This window comes from Cariama cristata, unplaced genomic scaffold (assembly GCF_000690535.1).
Source record: "Cariama cristata isolate BGI_N322 unplaced genomic scaffold, ASM69053v1 scaffold42473, whole genome shotgun sequence".
Taxonomy (NCBI): Eukaryota; Metazoa; Chordata; class Aves; order Cariamiformes; family Cariamidae; genus Cariama; species Cariama cristata.
In genome coordinates this window covers 21,176-26,842 of record NW_009608592.1, presented here as the reverse complement: position 1 = coordinate 26,842, position 5,667 = coordinate 21,176, and positions in this window count along the sequence as shown.

Below are 5,667 nucleotides of genomic sequence, written 5' to 3'. Positions count from 1 at the left end.
AGAACAAGCCGCCGGAACGTCCAGTTTCTGCATTGTGTTGTTTTCTAAGCGGCCGTTTGCAGGTGGGGGCCCGGCCCCCGCCGTCGGTAGCGAGTGTCGCACCGAGCTGTTGCCCTGGGGGCGTCTCCCGGCACCAGCCGCCGCACCACAGCCTTAGTCCGAAGGGTCAACACCAAGTAATAATGTGTGTTTTCATTTTAGGAAGCCTTGAGGCTTTGGGGTTTTTTTTCCCATTATTTTGCATTAATTTACTCAATGGCAGCTTGATGGCAGTGCTTTGTGTGGAGCATGGGTCTAACGCCACATCTACTGATACCCCTGGAAGCTTTGTCTTTGAATACAATGTAAGCTCGGGTCAGACCTGCATCCTTTTAATGTAGCTGCTGCTCAGCCCTTCTGATCAGCAGAGGAAGCACAAAATACTTCTTTTGTGCTGATTCTGTCTGAAAAGCTGCTATTGTACAGGGGTGAGAAGAGGGGTAGATTCTCAGCTGCCAAGCAGTCAGCTTTTCAACTTCAACAGAGAAAAGTGTATAATGTAAGGTCAGCAGAAACAGGAAGGATAGCCTCATGGCTGAAGCACAACACAAGCCATGAGTTAGGAGGTCTGTTTGGTCCATTCTGGCTTTAACGCTGACTTCCTTCATGTCCCAGGCAAGTCACTCAGTATCTCTACAACTGTGATGAAAATGCTCACCCTTAGAGGACTGTGGAAGGCTTTCCCACTGAATTCCTTCACCTGAACCTAAAAGTAGCCTTTCTCCCAAAGGAACAAAAAAAAAAAGTGATCAGCCCTCTCAGCAGAAGTGTCCCAGCTAGGGGAGCTCATTTGTCTCTGAAATGAATAGCAGCTGTGATTACTCACCTCATGTTCCTATGAGGCTCCACAGAGCTCCTGTTGCCTCTGTAGTGCAGCCCTGGGATATCCGACATCCCTTACATACTCTGATACAGCCTGGTACTTTCCCAGCCTTCATACTACAGACTCTTCCATGGTAGTCACCAGCTAGAGAAGATCCAGTGCTGCAGTCCTTATGCACTAACCAGGTACTATAAGAACAGTTGTTCTCATGCCTTGGTAGCTGTTGCAAAGGCATCCAGCTATATATGCCTGGCCGCCAGGTGACTTCTAGAATTACAAACATTGCAAGCACCTGGTGGGATCAAGCAACAAACGCAGTCTTTGGGCCAGTCCTTTTAAGTTTCTTCCCTTAGAAGAAAAATGAGAGAGAAATCCCTGCCCTGAGGGATGTCTGCCTGGAGACATTTCCTCTTAGCTTGCTTATTTCTCCCATGTGAAGGATGAGTCAGACACAGTGCTCATTGTACTGCTTTAAAGACCCTCATGTGCGAAGCATTTTTCTTCCATTTTAAAATATGGGGTAAAATTCACAACTTGCAACTATTTGATTGTGTGTTAATTTTTCTACATGCAGTTCAAGTGCCAAGGGTAATTCATATTTTACAGCTGCAGTAGTCTTAATCTCACAAAAAGGCTTAAGAATCACAAAACACCCTGCTAGAGACCCCCCACCACGATGTGTGTGGGGAGAAGAGGGGTGACGACTGCTCAAGAGCACCCGTACTCTGTCACCCAGCACCCACACTCCCGCACAGGGCTGTGCTAGCGTGGTGTCAGGCTGCCTGCAGCTCTCCACAACAGACACTGGCACCCCGTGCCCTAAAACGACAAGGACTGAAGAAGTGAGCGTCATGCAGCCTCGCTCTTGGTGCCCTCTACCCCCAAAGTTTGTAAACCATGAGTTATACATCCAAAAATAACTGATTTTGCTGTAGTTAAAGAATAAATGCTGGTTGTCAGCCCCCTGCTGATTGTTAATGTGCCTTTTGAGAGCTGAACTGAGCCTTTGCTGCAAGGGCTCCGGGAAGAAAAGCCAACCAAATCAACTCACAAAGGACTGCAATACAGCGTGGAGCTCCAATTCTTGTCCCACACCTCCAAGAATCAGCCGTGACCAGACCTCCACCTCACCCTAGTGCCTGCAGCTGATGAATAACACCTTCGTGCTTTGGTAATGGGCCCCACGCTCCCTCCTCCGCAGTAGCTTCAGGTTGGACTCTGCTCATGTCACATCTGCTGCTGCTGCAGCTCCAGGGGTTGCTTATGCCCACGCTCCTGGGACTCTTCACGTTTGTGCCAGGCTGGAGGCAGGCTGAGGCTTTCCTTCTCTCTTCATTCATTTGCTTCTCAGGTACGAAGTCAAGCTGTCATATGGCAGTGCGTGATCCTTCTCTTGGCAAAAGGCGAAAGCTGTCAAGATGTAAAGAGGAAGGTTCTCCAAAGATGCTGTTAGGAGTTTTAAGTTGGATTAGCAGCACCAGACTGTAAGGAGGGGGAACTGTTAATTGTGTCATCTTCCCTCTGTGCTTTTGGGTGCCATCAGGGCTGCTTTCAGTGGAAACCTGTGAGAGCCCGTCTGCTCTCAGATCTGCACTCATCATCAGCAAACCTTACAGGGAGCTCCCACCTGTGGGTCAGGCACCTCTTGACCTCTCAGTGGCCCTGCCGGTGGTTTTTAGGGGGTAAGAAAAAGCATTATCTGAAATACATGCACACAGCTGTTCACCAGAGTAGCTGGACTAACCTGTCTGCATAATTAGGTGCTTGTTATCACAGCATGTTTACATTTTAATAGGGTACTCATTTGTGGATTTAAGTTTAAATATGAAGAGCCCTCCTGTCAGAATAATGGCCATCCTATAATCCTCTGTACACATACCAAAAATAATTAGAAATAGTGTTTAAATTAGACCAACTGAATCCAACTACCACTTCCCTAAATTTACATAAATTACTTCCCATCTGTCAAGTGATGTGCTAAACTGATTTTAAGTTTTATATTCCCTCAGCCCTAATTACAGTATTACACACTTTAACTTCTCCAACTTTTTTTTAATCCTTTTGTGCAAGATTTTCCCTTAGACCAATATCTTCAAGACTTGGAAACAAACTTATTTTCCACCTAAACGTGCTGTTCAGTCACCAGAAAGTAGAACGGCAAGCATCTAGCTGGAGACTTCAAATTGGAGGTGGAGATCCAAAAGCACGCAAAGACCACTGCTCTTCCAAGTTCTCTCACATGCATTAGGTTTTTACCTCTGCCAATCACCCAGAGGAGTCCCCTGCTCACAAAAACTTGCACAGACAAGCCAGTCCTTTGGTCATGTGCAATCTTGCAGCTGAGCACTTTGTGTGTGTGTGTGTGTGTCCTACATACCACAATCTGAATTACCACTTCTTAATTAGAGAAAAGTAATAATGGGGTAGCTCAAAGGCCACCTATTTTTGGAACCACAGTAAGAAATCACAATCAAAAGCCTTTTCCATTTTCTTTGCTATATGGAAAACTGAACAGCACAATCACCACATTGCGGTATGCGAGTAAACATCCTGTTTAGGTAGATGACCAGGTCAGATCTCTGACAGATCCTGCTGCAGGTTTTTGGTTCACTTGTGTACATAACTCTGCTCTAGTTTTATGCAGTTCCCATTTCTGAGCATTTGTGCCTTAAATATTTTTTTTTTCACATTTTGCAAACGGTAGAAACAAAAGCCCAAAATCCCTGTGCTTGCTGCATCACATGGAGCTGAGCAGATTTCCAGCTGGATGAAGGACAAAGGACTCTAACACCAAACTTACGATCATGTGTACTGACCATATACATAGGCCCATGCCCTTTAGATGGCAGGTAACATTTACTGGAGGCGTAGGGGAGCGAGGGAGGGAAAATGGGGCGATTGAAGAAAATAGCCTGTAACTGGAGTATGTACCTTCACTCCCTCAACAAAGACATAGTCATGCCATCCTGCTCACTTCACATAATGTCTGGATCTGCTTCTGGCTGGATGGCAGGTCTTTGCCAGTCTCATAATCCAAAGCACCTGAAGCGAACAGCAGCTAATTCAACTCCCACGGCTATTCCAGAATGCCAGAGGTAGCCTCCCAGCACAGAGTGCAGCTCATGCATGTCCAATGCTGCAACAAATGGTGTCAGGATCCCAAGGCGTCCTAAACACTCAGCCTCTAGTCCTCACTGTAAACCAGAATGAAAAACCCACATGCCCTGCAGCTGCACATTCTCCTCCTGCTTCCTTAGGCATGCAGCAATTCGCCGGGCAAAGACTGTAACCACAGATAACCTCTCTGCTTATGAGAAACTGCAGGTGGGTAAAGCGCTTGCTGCCCAAAGCGTAGGAGAAGTGACCCATGGGGTAGTTTACATCTCATGGACGTGTTTGCCCTAATATTGCTATTTCAGAACCACCTCAGCTGGAGGCAGCGCATGATTGACATCTGACACCTCACAGCACTGCCAGAGAGGGACAAGACATGTTGCAGAAATTCAGACTGTCTGTTCTAGGACATGGCACATTCCAAATACCAAGCTTTTTTTCTAGGAAATCAAGTTTTCTCTTGAACTTTATTTCAACACAGCACTGTGTGAGGATAGAGCCAGTACAAGGGGAGAAACTCTCCAAGGGAGGAAGAGGTCAAGCTAAATAGGAAAAGTAATGATCTCTTTCTAATGTTTCAGACTTTAAAAGAAAACAGGCAACAAATGGTCTCAAAGAGAAGCCAGCACAAAGCATAGCTGCTCATCAGTTTCCCTCCAAAGGTTCAAACAACAAAGCACTTGGGGAGCAGCGAGGAAGGTGCTCTAATTTGTTTTTCTTTCCTCCCAGTATTCCTTCTCAAAGATGCCAACCTAGACCAACTGCCAGTCCTTTCCCACCCTGTCCTGACCTTTGTGGCATCCCCCAGGTAAGGTCTGATGTGGCTGCTGAGGAGACAGACCTTAAAGGGTAGATAGTGGAGTTAATGCTCCAGTACAGCACATGGGAAAATTCATCCTCTCTCTACTATTGGTTCCAGCTCACTACAGACTGGAGCAGATGTTACTGACCTACTTATGCTTTTTTCACGTTTGCAGGTTTGCTCTGCAGCTGCGACAGTTAGAACCATTCTCCGAGATCTTTGTTTCTTCCTGTATGTAATTAAAGTTCAGATTTTTAGGTACTCGCATAACTCCAGGAACTTGCCCCCTGGAGCTTTTTTAATCCTGTCCTGTTTGTAAGCATGCTTTTACCACATAAACCACTTTAAAAAGTTTTTTATGGCCTTGCATATTCTTAGGAGCCACCAAACAAATGTGCGTTGTTCCTGGAATTAGCATAATTCCCTTGCATGGGAGGGGTAATAAATCACATCTGTGAAGTCATCTTTCCTACTTCCATCACGCATCTGGTCAAGTAATACCCTTTCACGAGGCTGTGAAGGCAGCCCCTCTTTGCACAGTTTCTGTTCACTATCACAGTCTGCATCTCTCTCCTCCTAACTGCTCTGCCTTCCCGCTTGGCCAACACACGGGAGCATTTCAGCCCTTTCTCTCACCCACAGCTATTTTTGACAGGATGGTAACAGCACAAATTTCAACGATGCAGTACCGCCTAACAGGAGATGGAGACTGATGGCTCCCCATCAGTCACAGCAGCTTCACCCACCTCAGCCTGAATCTGGTTTGACAGAATATTTATGCACAGAAGGCAGCCAGGCCTCCCCACACTGTCTCCTCTGAGAGGGAGCTTTAAGGACTCATTTATTTCAAAGGCAAAGACATCTCTGAATCATATGAGTGAGCTTTCAG